Source organism: Manduca sexta, chromosome 6, assembly GCF_014839805.1.
Source record: "Manduca sexta isolate Smith_Timp_Sample1 chromosome 6, JHU_Msex_v1.0, whole genome shotgun sequence".
Lineage (NCBI taxonomy): Eukaryota > Metazoa > Arthropoda > Insecta > Lepidoptera > Sphingidae > Manduca > Manduca sexta.
In genome coordinates, this window is record NC_051120.1 from 4477887 (window position 1) to 4491988 (window position 14102).

Here is a 14102-nt window from a genome sequence, read left to right on the forward strand (position 1 = left end):
AAAGAAAAAATTCAAAAAATTGCGCGGAAAATTAGAAAATTTAAGAAAATGTTACGAAAATATTAATTTTATATAACTGTCAATTGTTTGAAATAAATGTCAGCGATTGACAGAATGCGCGCTGCAAATTTATAGTTAAGACGGGACAATGTCTGTCAGGTCAGCTAGTTATATATATTTTTCTGTTCCCCCTATTCAGGACAAGGGATATTCCTAATGTTCTTTATTGTTTTCATACTATTACATCTTATTATATTTCTATATATCTTAACTCACAGCATCTAAACTATTTATCTTACTCTATTCATTACAATGTCTTATTCTTAAATTACTATAGGTATATTACGAATTTATATTAAATATTGGTGGGCCCAGCAGAAGTCTTGCCGCAGACCATATTTTATATTATAAACTATCTTTCATCTTTTAGGTATCGACAACAGAAGAATATCGGGTTTGAAATTATCCTATGATTCAAGCTGGACCTAATTTAATTCTTACAAAAGTTTTAATTAAAATCGGTTAGGTGATTTTGGGGTTTAGTGTCTACGAAAAAATATTTTTATACAAACTTATAATCCATTTTTTACCGTCTTTTCCTGTCGATTTTTCAAAATTATATTTTGATACAAACCTTGTCCTGACACAACAAAAAAGGAATCGACCAAGCCGATCTCAAGTGATGCTCTTACGTACATCTGGCAGTTAATTTTTATTTATATAGATTACTAGCGACCCACCCCGGCTTCGCGCGGGTGCAATGCTGATACTAAATACACTACAGAAAAACCGTAAACGTTGTATATAAAAACATAGCGGCCCGCTCTGGCTTCGCACGGGTATAACATAACAAAATAACAGTATTTCTCGACTATTTAATGGATGTTATTATACATATAAACCTTCCTCTTGAATCACTCTATTTATTAAAAAAAACCGCATCAAAATCCGTTGCGTAGTTTTAAAGATACAAAAGGACATAGGGACAGAGAAAGCGACTTTTTTTTATACTATGTAGTGATGGTTTGTTTCCGGTCTTGTCCATGTGCAAGGTCTTTTTAGTATAAAAACGTTATATTGCACAAGAGTCTGTGTACCTAAGATTCAAAACCGCTTGGGGTTTTTAAGTTTACTTTTAAATTCTACCAACACCCAAACGTGCAACACGTCCAAATGGTAGGTATTTACGATTTTAGTAACTTTAGATTTCGCTCTCCATGGTAATAGAGCAATATCAAATTAATAGCATCCCGAATCCCGAAAATTGTTATGCAATATTCAAATGTTTTTGCAATACAGTAGGTATTTGATTGGAATCAATTCGAACAACTCAAATGATAGGACTCTTTCAATTTCATCCGCGTTGAACATTTGACTTTTCCAGTTGTAAGTTTCTCTATGATTTTAAGGATCGAATAACCTTTTGCTGTTCATATTTTTGTCTCCCACTTTGCTATGGAGGAAAGTTAAATTATATCCAACTCCTATCTTTCTATTACATTAATTTCGTTACGGGTCAAGACTTATCAGTGCTCTCAGACTCTCTGAGCTTCACCGCTCGGTGTTATAATGCGTGCTACTGCCGATCGTAGCTTACAGGAATTGCAGCGGTGGGTGTGGTGTGTGTGCTCATAACTACCCTGGATTGAAACATCTTGCTTGAAGAAAGCCTTGCGTGTCACCAAATATTCACTGTTGGTGGCTCTCTCATATGTGAGAGTCCGCCTGGGTACCACCGCAATGTCTATGTCTGTCGCCAAGCAGCAGTGTATAGTCACTGTTGTGTTCGGGTTTGAAGGACATTGTAGCCAGTGTAACTACTGGACATAAAGACTTAACATGTCATGTCTCAAGATGGCGAGCGCTGTGGAATACCTAAAACCACTTTGTAATTCAAGGTGGTGGATGGTGTTTCTATCGCTTACCATCAGGCGAACGGCAAGCTCGTCTCGTCTTTCAAAGCAATAAAAAAAACACGTAGAATTTCACCGTCCGGTAATAAATGAACATTAACGCGAAAGGCTTCATCCAAGGTCAGGCTAATATTAGATCCTAGATAACATGCCTAAACTACACCCACCGCTGACTAGAAAAATGAGGTTTTCATTATGAAGATCCGCATTTTGTCTGAAGATATTTCGTAGTATAAGGCATTTTGTTTTCATAGATAGGTGTAACCTTTTTGTCTCCAGATATGATAAGACCTATATAAGAATAAAGGGGGATTTATTAACAATTCCGGACTGAAATTCCAGGCAACATATTTTTTTTATTGCTTTGAATGACGAGACGTGCTTGCCGTTCACCTGATGGTAAGCGGTACGACCGCCCATAGACAGTAGAAACACCATCCAACACCATGAAATACAAAGTATTGTTTGGTATTCTACTGCGTTCACCATCCTGAGATATGAGATGTTAAGTCCTATTATGTCCAGTAGTTACACGGGCTACAATATCCTTCAAACCGAAACACAAGAGTAAAAATAGACATTGCGGTGGTACTTACCCAGGCGGACTCTCAGACATGAGGGACCTACCACCAGTAACATACATACATATCTTTACTTTACCTAGCCCGGGGATCGAATAGAACTAGATGACAAGATCAGTCCCTTGTTGACGTTTATGACTTGAAACACCAGTCAAAAATAATAACAAATATCTGTATGAGAAAAAGCGGCGATAGCCTATTTGGTGAAACGCATTGCCGAGACGAATGTCTGCAGGTTCAAAACCCAATGGCTCACACCTCTGACTCTACAAAAATTATGTTTTTATTTCCGATTTATTTGATATCTATCCTTATATTATGACCAAATTACACAAAATCATTTTAAATTGTAACCTATGTGTTATTCTGATGTATAACCAATATTACTGTAAAGTTTTATCGAAATCCGTTCAGTAGTTTTTTCGTGAAAGAGGAACAATCATACATACATACATACATCCATCCTCACAAACTTTCGCATTTACAATATAAGTAGGAAGGAGGATATTATTTATAGAGTTAATGCACCAATGGTTTAAAATAAATATATTTATTAATAAACAGAGACTACCTATGGTACGTGATGGGCGATGGCTTTGTTTTCCTCATAGCCTATGGTAATGCTCTTAATTAACTGTTGAAAGCACAAAGGATAGTCTGATATGCAATACAATATAGTTACGTGTTGTGAGATTAAAATTTTGTTTTAAATGATAAATAATAATATCAGCCCTGTATTATATACTGTCCCTGTTGGGCACGGGCCTCCTCTACTGATGAGAGGGATTAAGCCTTAGTTCACCACGCTGGCCCAGTAAGGATTGGTAGACTTCACACACCCTTGAAAATTCCTATAGAGAATTTTTCAGGTATGCAGGTTGCCTCACGATGTTTTCCTTCACCATTAAAGCAAGCAATAATTCACCAAGAATACACACATAATTTTATAGAAAAGTCAGAAGTGTGTGCCCTTGGGATTTGAACCTGCGGACATTCGTCTCGACAGTCCGTTCCACAACCAACTAGGCTATCGCCGCTTACTTTAAATAAATTTAAATGATTAAACATGCTCATTTTGATAGTGCATTAATGAATGAAATGACATACTCGTTATTACCTCTGCTAACTTCGTGCTCAACTCTTCTATGAATAACGAATATTTTAAAAATAAATTCTGTTTTTTTTTTTTTTTTTAGTAGTTAAATCCGAACATGACGTAGGCGGCGATAGCTCGGTGCGGAGCGAACTGTCAAGGCGAGTGTCTGCAGGTTCAAATCCCAAGAGCACACATCTCTGACTTATCTAAAATTATGTGTATATTCTTTGTGAATTATCGGTGGCTTTAGCGGTGAAAGAAAACATCGTGAGGAAACCTGTATAACTGAGAAGTTCTTTATAAGAATTTCGAGGGTGTGTGAAGTCTATCAATCCGCACTAGTCCAGCGTTATGGACTAAGGCCTAATCCCTCTCAGTAGAGGAGGCTCGTGCCCAGCATTAGAACAGTATATATACGTGTGTAAAGTTAGTAGAGGGACCTGTTTAAGGACGGTGTTTAGTATTCGGTCCCAAAAGCATATAAAACATATAATCTTATTTTTACGAGAATTTTAGGAATCAGTATTAAAGTATGAAGGGAAAATAATTTTAATATGAAGGTCATAGTCATACATAATGACCTATAACGTAGGTCAAACAAGTTATTAGCATAAGGATACCTTTTTACAATTTTTCTGAGGTTTATACTCTGTCATTTGTTAATATTTTTTTGCGTATATATTTTTAGTTACATACAACCATGAACTGTCATGTTCTTAAATAAGTCCTCCAATAATACATACTGTATAATACATTGCTGGCAGTGGTGAAAGGTGAAATTTACGCTCGCCTAGTGCGGATTGGTAGACTTCACACACCTTCGAAATTCCTACAGAGAACTTCTCAGATGTGCAGGTTTCCTCACGATGTTTTCCTTCACCGTTAAAGCGAACGATAAATTCACAAAGAATTCCGTATGGATGGCTGGAATTATTTCATAATTATATATACTGCCTCGGTGGCGTAGTTATACTGCATGCGTGGTACGACAGCGCTCTGAGGTCTTGGGTTCGAATCCCGGGTCGGGCAAAGTGATATTTGGGTTTTTCTGCTCAGTATCAGCCCGGAGCTGGAATTTATGCGCGATTTGGCGATAGGCTCGCCCCCTATCACATCAAGGGACGGAACACACTTGGCGAAAAGTGGGTGCCCTGATTGCGCCTCTGCATACCCCTTCGGGGATAAATGCGTGATGTTGTGTTGTGTGTGTGTATATACCTATTAGAAACATCTGGCCTTTCATTACGTATACGTGGAACTCATTAGTCAAAGCATTACATACTACATTATAAAGCAACACAAATCCGTTTCTTAGAACGTTAGCTTATTCATCTTGATGATACACTACCTTGATCCGGGCTCAGCCGCAAATTACGTGTGCCACTTACATACACTTGAGCGCGGGTTATTAGTTTTCCCCTGTAATCAGGTGTACAAAAAGATTTTAGTATATTATACACATTAACGTATATATAATAATAATATCAGCCCTGTATTGTATATTGTCCTACTGCTGGGCACAGGTCTCCTCTATTACTGGAGGGATTAGCTCCATCTCATTTAGAAGTTATGTTAACCCAATGTCCCATCATCACTACATAGTATAAAACAAAGTCGCTTTCTCTGTCGCTATGTCCCTTTGTATGCTTAAATCTTTAAAACTACGCAACAGATTTTGATGCGTTTTTTTAATAGCTAGAGTGATTCAAGAGGAAGGTTTATATGTATAATAACATCCATTAAATAGTCGAGAAATACTGTTATTTTGTTATGTTATACCCGTGCAAAGCCAGAGCGGGCCGCTATGTTTTTATATACAACGTTCACAGTTGTTCTGTAGTGTATTAAGTATCAGCATTGCACCCGTGCGAAGCCAGGGCGGGTCGCTAGTTTACTTATAAAAATGTGAATAATTAATACACAATATTTTTCCGTCTTTCGAAGTAGAAAGACGTTTAGCAACTCTACATAAAGCTCCAACAAAAGTATTTTTCTTATAAAATGTAAATATATGATATAAAGATTCGGATGGTAAATCCAAAGCGGCAAGCGTGGCTCATGACCTTGCCCTAATTCGTAAATTAACATATTTGGAATAAAAAATAAGTGTTCCGGAACACTTCGTGTTTTGTGTCCATTTTCCAAGTTTCTTTATGCAATTGTCTGTTATAAACATATTGTAGGAATTAGGAAAGATTATTATCATTGGTATATTATTATCATTATTATCAGAGAATTTGAACTCTAAACAACGCCAGGTTCGATTCCTAATTAAGGTTTTAAAAATTGAAGGGTGTTTTTTTATTTAGAAAATCACTCATATTAGAGGCTGAAATTTTTGTATAATAACTGATTAATTGTTATTTTGATAGAAAAACATAGTAATTTATCTTAACTTTGCAAGTGGACTTCATAACACCATAAGAGTATCATATTGACAACAGATATAATAATGAATAATTTTACTTTGAAAACTAGGCTTCATAACTCTACGCTAATTAAGAGTATCCGACATATTGAGTCGAACTGGATATTAAACATTCTATATTATCACTACATAGTATAAAACAAAGTCGCTTTCTCTGTCCCTATGTGTCTTTAAATCTTTAAAACTACGCAACGGATTTTGATGCGGTTTTTTTAATAGATAGTGATTCAAGAGGAAGGATTATATGTATAATAATAACATCCATTAAATAGTGGAGAAATACTGTTATTTTGTTGTGATACCCGTGCGAAGCCAGAGCGGGCCGCTATGTTTTTATATACAACGTTCACAGTTTTTCTGTATTGTATTTAGTATCAGCATTGCACCCGTGCGAAGCCGGGGCGGGTCGCTAGTATAACATAAATCAATGAATTGTTGCTTATAATAAATGAGTAATTGACCTGGAGCCTTCCTACCATTTTTTTCTGTCACAACAAAGTGTTTGCTACACCTGATAATCACAACACGCATGTCCAATTAAAACTTTGACAGTTTTGTTCAGAAGTAATCTACACAGAATTTCTCTGAAAAAATAATAGTTATTCTTTATAAATGAAAAACTTCCAAGAATAAATATCCGGAGTAACAATGGCTGGTGTTTAAAATTGCGATAGGTTCGCAGTACAACGATCCCAGTGCCCTATACAGCAAGAGATATTAAATTCATGGTATCGTGAAAGAAAACGTACGAAATTTGTTATGGTAGTGCGTACTCAATTAATTTCAAATGTATACTACAACTATAGTTTTGGACGTTATTTCTTGAATATTCTGTTTTTTCATAAAAAAATCATTTGTAATGTATGTTATCTCTATATCTGGACGTCATTTCCAGATTTTTGTATTTTTTCATAGAAATAACAAACTTTTCATTATTTTCTTAACAGGAATATTATGTTTAAAATCTATTTTCTAGTTTAATTAATATACAGAAAAATAAGTACCTTTGATATATTTCTTTTACAATTTTAGAAAAAAAAAATTTTTTTTGACCCCATTAATAATTAGTTCCCTTATAAAAAACAAACATTTGTTACCATTGACAATAACGGTCAATGTGTACAATCTAAATTGTATTCATTAATTCTTTTCAGAATTTTTAAAAATCTAAATACATCTTTATATATCCCCAGATCACTTCGGCCCATAATGATAAAAGATACGTGACTTGTTCTAAAATTGCGAAAAAAAATATATAAATATCCTATCGAAGAAAGATCAATTCTTCTGAGGTTACGCTACTGCCTACCTCCTCTAAGACATATTTACGATTAACTATTCCACCATCATGTAATACAGAAATGCTTTTAGAATTTCACAGGTCAGTTCATACCGCATTGAATTATAAATACGCAGGGAAGTTAGCGCCATGCAACACGGTGCATTAAATATTACTAACATAAGTAGCTTTGGCATTTGGTAGTACTGGATAATTCAGAATGTTTAACAGCCCTGTCTATTTTTGCCGTCGAGCAGCAGTGTTTTTATACTTGCATCGCTTAGTGGCCCTACTGAACCTGATGGTAAGTGGAGTGAGGTCCAATATAATGTCGACTGACGAGAGATGATTACCCCTCGACAGTCAACACAATTATGTCGGCCTGTTCAAACCGGATAAACACAGGCTGATCCCGGAGTATGACACACTTACCTGAGCCAGTATGGCGGGTTTTAACGTTTTGTGTACGGTGGTCCTTATCTGGGCGGATATAAAATATATCCTACCACCAGCTAACTTTCCATGACTTACTTTCATAACCCGAGCATCTTGCATTTTCTAACTTCCTTCTTGCTCACACACTCTTATTCATATGTCCGACGACCTGCCACCCAGTCCTTAATATAAATAATAAATTTTTAATATTTACCGCAACCTTTTTCGTACAGTAGAATCTAAATTATCACGCGAAAGACTATTAATGTGGTCCGCTAAATGTCAGAGGTCGGTCGCGTCGCAATTTTCCACCGCCAGAGAGCGCCACTGCTCTTTATAGTGAAATTAATGTTTTATGAAAACTTGAAAATTTATTGCGTCGGAGATTTTTTAATCAGTGAGTTTAAAGATGAAAGTATCTAGTTTTTTCAATTTTGCAATATCGTGAATAATGTATTATGTACGCGCATATTGAAGCTAGTAAATTACTAATTCTGGGCTATTTTGTAGAGTAATTGAAAAGAATATTTCGTCGTCGAAAATTATATTTCCTGTTTAGATTGTAGACTTAAGTAGGCATTAATAATTCATGGAAAAACAGGCATATGCGAGTATAAATAATATAATTAAAAAAAACCCTGTTCCTCTGTAATATCTTGTTTTAGGGTATCGAACGGAGTGCGACCCACGCAGTACTTTGAAATTCAAAGTTCTGGATGGAGTTGCAATGTTTATGGGCGGTCGTATTACTTACCATTAGACGAGCAAAGTGCTCGTCTCGTCATTAAATTGCAACAAAAAAAAAATGCTATATATTTTCTTATCAGTGTACCCGCAGCATAAGAACAGAATATATACAATTTCAAGCCAACAGTAAAGCATGCAAGCATCAACAAAAAATATAAGCCAATTATATTAATTTATGTTGTCCAGTCGTTCTGAATCACGCGGTTCAAATTTATTAGTACCGTATTCTAAATCCAGGGTGTAAATCTGATGTAATTGTCAATTTTTAAACTCCCATTTGGGCGCGAGTGGCGCGGTTAAGGATTTTTTTAAAAAAACTTCTCATCTTATATTTGGTTCTATGATTAAGCACTCCCCTATAAGTAAAAATAGGGGTATAGCGTTCAAAATGTATTGTCTTTTATTGATATTTCTCTTACTGCCTCGTGGTTATATTACGTCCGCGGTATAACACCGCACTGAGGTTCCGAGTTCAAATCCCGGGCCGGGAAAGTTATTTTTTTTCTGTACCTATCAGCTTGACTCGAATTTAAGCTCGATATGGCGATAGACTCGCCTTTATATAATGTGACGAAACATATATGGCGAAGTGGGTACCATGGTTGTACCTCGCCTGACCTAACTCTTAGGGGAAAAGATGTGTTTGTTTTTTTTGACTCTGTTCATTTATATATACACACACACACACACACACACACACACACACACACACATACACACTTACACCTGCGTGATGTTTTTTCGTGTCTGTACTGAGTCTAAGAATATAGAACTTATATCCATTCGTATAAAGGTCATCAATGTAAATAATAACGTGTACTGTGTGAAGTGTCGCGGAGCAAACAAAAGCGATTCCCGTGACAGAACTAATATTTGCCATGTCTTCAATTTGTGTGGGTTCCAAATAAAATAGTGGAGAGTTGATAAAAGCTGTAGTGGGAATATAGACTGTCTGAGTATTATATAGGTTTACGCCCTTTTCATTAATGCTACGACTAGAAATTTGTGACCAATATGGCGATAGACTCGACCTCTACCACATGAAGAATACACTCTGTGAAAAGTGGATGCATTAGTTACGCCTTTGCCTATCCCTTCGGGGATAAAAGGCATTAGTGTGTATGGTTATGGCGACTGACTTGTAACGTTATTATGATGTAGCGAGCGTATATCAGTGTAGCAAAAAAACACTAGATATTGACTTGCAAGTCGCGTTTTTTTTTTAAATTATCAGTGGGCTATATTTCAAATAATGTTGCTTGATAGCAACAATAAACATAGCATCGGTATGTACATGGAATCTTGCGTATCATAAACCTACCAGCTATTTAGTATTTAGCGTAAGTTTAAAAGTTCCAAAGATTTTAGCAAACATAACTCAACAAATTCACTTATTTTTGTTACTACAGATTGTTCCATCCCGAACGACGATGACAATTTAATAAAGAATTTATAAGGTATACGATACAAGCCAGTTGCGACAAATAAAATGAGGGCATGTAGGAAACGCGGGCGACGTAAATCCGATACAAACGCATAGCTTATATTATAACTGGATCAAGACTTCGAAAGCTCTGCATTTATAATTTAAACTAGTTTTGGTGATGACGATTTTTGGGGATAAATAGTTTTTCGAGATAAAAAGTACATAGAACTCTGGAGTAATGTAGCTTCTTACCTAATAAATGAGAACTCGGGGCAATGTAACTAAATCTCATGCACTACTACAATAATTGCGATTGGTGCCATTCATAACTATGAATAATTATTGTCGCGACGGTACTATCATCTCTACCGTATTATCAAACTCGAATGACTGAAAACAAATTCAAACGAGTGAAAAATAATATTATCATAAACTATTTTTAATTTTATCAACGGCAATTAATTCACAATATTTTTTGGTCCTACAAATTGTTTTAACCACATTTTGGTTTCAAAACGACTATAAAATCGCGGTGTATAAGTAAATTACAAAAACACACATCACGTATTTATCTTCGAAGAGTACGGAGAGATGCAATCCACCCACATTTCACCAAGTATATACCGTCTCATGACATGATAGGGAGCGAGCCTATCGCCATACTGGGTACAAATTTCAGACTCCGGGCTGATACTGAACATAAAACTCAATATTACTTTGCTCCAGCCGGGATTCGAACGCGGGACCTCAGAGAGGTGTACTGTATGCAATACAACTCCGTTACTGAGACACTCGGTACTAAATAAGTAATGTGTATAAAAATATTTATAAAATGAAAAGAAACTGAGCGAAGAATTTAGCGGATATTAAAATACACGTTGAATTAAAAACCTCTTTTCTTTTGAAGTCGGTAAATTACTCGCTATAAAAAGCGAAACATCCCCTCTCCCATTACACGAAATTGAATTTAGAACTAATTTCAGAAATTAACAAAACACGTTTTTCTGTTTCAGGTTAATTAGTAACACTCGAGCAAATTGGAACTGACTATTGCCGAGTTAGGGGTTAAATAAGCTAAGGAAATATAAATTTAAATATTATAAGTGTTAAATTAAATTACATTATATAATGAATCGTTATATCCGTAAACATAGTCTAACAATTAAATGGAAGTATAAAAGTTATTAAGGGACCAAAATCGTGAATTTAATTAAATTAATATAATTTTGAGAGTAACTTTTGGTAAAATGGCTTCTCCGTCGACGACTCCGAAGGCCCCGTCTCCGCCACCGCCAGGCCACACGCCGAGCAAAATGGAAAGACGAATGTCCCATTTCAAAGAGTATAAGTTCTTCCGGAGCTTCAGTGCCAAAGTGGAGAACTGGCCGATGCGGAAAGCCGAACAACTGTGGAGGAAGATGAGAGAACGTAAAATAGCAGGTGAGTGTTTAGTTTAAAAAAATCTATATAAATTTTAGTACGAAAAATTTAAAAAAAAATTGTTCTTGTTTTTTTATGTTTACGCGAATGTTAGACATTGAAATTTAACTAGTTTTCGGATTTTATCGCGATTTTAATATTTCAGTTCTCTCGACGTTCCGAAGATTTTCCAGCCTTTGTGGTCACGGAGTGGACAGAGGTGTAGTCATCTGGAAAGTTAGATAGTCAGTCGTCGGTAATGTAACTTTGTCGGGAAGAAAACTAAAATATTAAAACCACGATAAAATCCGAAAAATAGTTTAATCTTAATGACTAGTTTTCGTATCTTTTATATTTCATGTTTTCTGATGCTTCGGAGTTTCTTAAATGAGTACGCTACGTACGTATGAAGGCTGAAACGTCTTCAAAACGTCAGAAGAAAAATCTATATATAAAAGAAAGTTGTGTTAGTTACACTATTTATAACTCAAGAACGGCTGAATCGATTTGGCTGAAAATTGGTAGGGAGGTAGCTTAGAACCAGGAGACGGACATAGGATATTACTATTACTATTATAAAATCTGAAGAGTATGTTTGTTTGAACGCGCTAATCTCAGGAACTACTGGTCCGAACTGAAAAAATATTTTAGTGTTGGATAGCCCACTTATCGCGAAAGGCTATAGGTTACATATCATGATATGATCAAAAGGAGCGAAGCAGCACGCAGGCGAAGCCGCGAGCAAAAGCTAGTTAAATATAAAAACCGCGACTAAATTCGCGTAAACATAAGTAATATATCATGATTAAAAAAAAATACTATAAAGGTTTCTTCACACTGCAGATTGTTTTCGTGTAATGGAAATCATGTAAATAAAATATACTTGGCATGGTATTTGGAATTACAGAGATAAAATACTTGGCGGTAAATGTCACACTGGCTTAGAAAGAGATAGTAGTAATTATCGGTTGGCTTGGGTTTCGTAGAGCGTCGTCTATCACTTATATGTGATGTGTCGCTGACTTGCCGATTCTGGGGCCTTATTCTCTATCCCGCACGTTATTTCGACAGTGTGTAACAAGCACGTAACACAACGCATCATGTTTAGGACTATAGAAATTTGGCTTACAGAATACCATTCCACGCACATTTCTGGAAGATAACATGACACGGCCGCGTTACGCGTTTACACTATCATACAGAATAAGGGCCCTGTTTATATAACTCAATAGAATATTGTGCTGTCAAATGTTGTAATTCCATTTTCAAATTTCTGTACGTAACGTGAAATTCCCGAACAGGTGTGAAATGTCGTATTCAATATTAAATCTTATTACGCAATATTGACGGCGTTATTTCCGTCGCAGTGTGGAGAGATCCTAGTTTTAAAATTTTTATTATAATATTATAGGAATGTGATCAATGTTCATGCGGCTTTGTTTAATTATTTATACCACATAATTGTCGTAACATTTTAAATATTATCAAGTAAAGAAATCTGTTTTATATTTTGCATGTCTAAAAACAATTTTAATTAAATGGATCCCTAACTGGTGGGTTTTTCCTAAAGTGACACGTAAGCTAGGGATTTTTACGACTAAAGGGAGAATAAATTAAAAACATTATTTTTTTATTTAATTGTTAATTCATTCATTTTTTATTTCAACTTGTAAGTATGAGAGTAGTGACCAATAATTTAAAAATACGTTTAAAAAACTTTGCGCCCAACGTGGGGCTCGAACCCACGACCCTGAGATTAAGAGTCTCATGCTCTACCGACTGAGCTAGCCGGGCTGTTATATATGCTGTTCAAATTATAAATAGAATTCAATATTCAGTGTCAACAACGTCCACCTTCTTACTCTTATGTAATCAGACGACAGATTTTAGTTTGTTTATCTCTGTTATCAGTTGTTGAACCGGTTACATCTTATAGGTCAGTGATTTATAGTTAGTAATATTATGTTATAATATTACTAACTAATAATATGTTGTAACTTTCCTGCGGGAAATCACGGGATAATGGCCGATCCTTTTGGAAGGCTTGCGTGGGGACATGGATCCAACACGTAGAGGCCCCTTTAAGATACCTTTCTCTAGTTGGGTTTTATAAATGCAAGTACTCTCTATGTATTTATGGAGGAAATACAGCCAAAGACAACGCTTGCAAGGTGCAGGGACTATTAAGAAAGATGGGAATTATACTGGGTTTAATGGAGGGATCTAGCTGGACTGGTTGCTATGCTGTTGAGACAACGGGACCCCGGCCTAATAAAATGTCTCAATCTTTTGTATTCAAGACAGTTATATTATATTATGCGGCGATAGCCTAGTATGCGGCGATAACCTGGTTGGTTGTGGAACGGACTGCCGAGACAAATGTCCGCAGGTTCAAATCCCAAGAACACACACCTCTGATTTTTCTAAAAAAAATGAAGTGTGTATTCTTTGTGAATTATCGCTTGCTTTAACGGTGAAGGAAAACATCGTGAGGAAACCTACATACCTGAGAAGTTCTCTATAGGAATTTCGAGGGTGTGTGAAGTCTACCAACCCGCACTAGGCCAGCGTGGTGGACTAAGGCCTATTCCCTCTCAGTAGTAGAGGAGGCCCGTGCCCAACAGTGGGACAGTATATAATACAGAGCTGATATTATTATTATTATATTATTATTATATTAATTGGTCATCATCAGCCCATTTCAGTCCACTGCTGGACATAGGCCTCTCTCAAAGTATGCCACAGATCCCTAAGGCTTTATGCATCCAGTCGCTGCCA

The 14102-nt window shown here is 36.0% G+C and overlaps 1 non-coding gene across 1 annotated transcript; it reads right to left on the bottom strand.

Annotated features, from left to right (window-relative positions):
- Positions 1-13045: 13045 nt before the first annotated feature.
- On the bottom strand, positions 13046-13118 carry Trnak-cuu. Its single transcript has one exon. It is a non-coding gene; the product is annotated as a tRNA-Lys (tRNA).
- Positions 13119-14102: the final 984 nt, after the last annotated feature.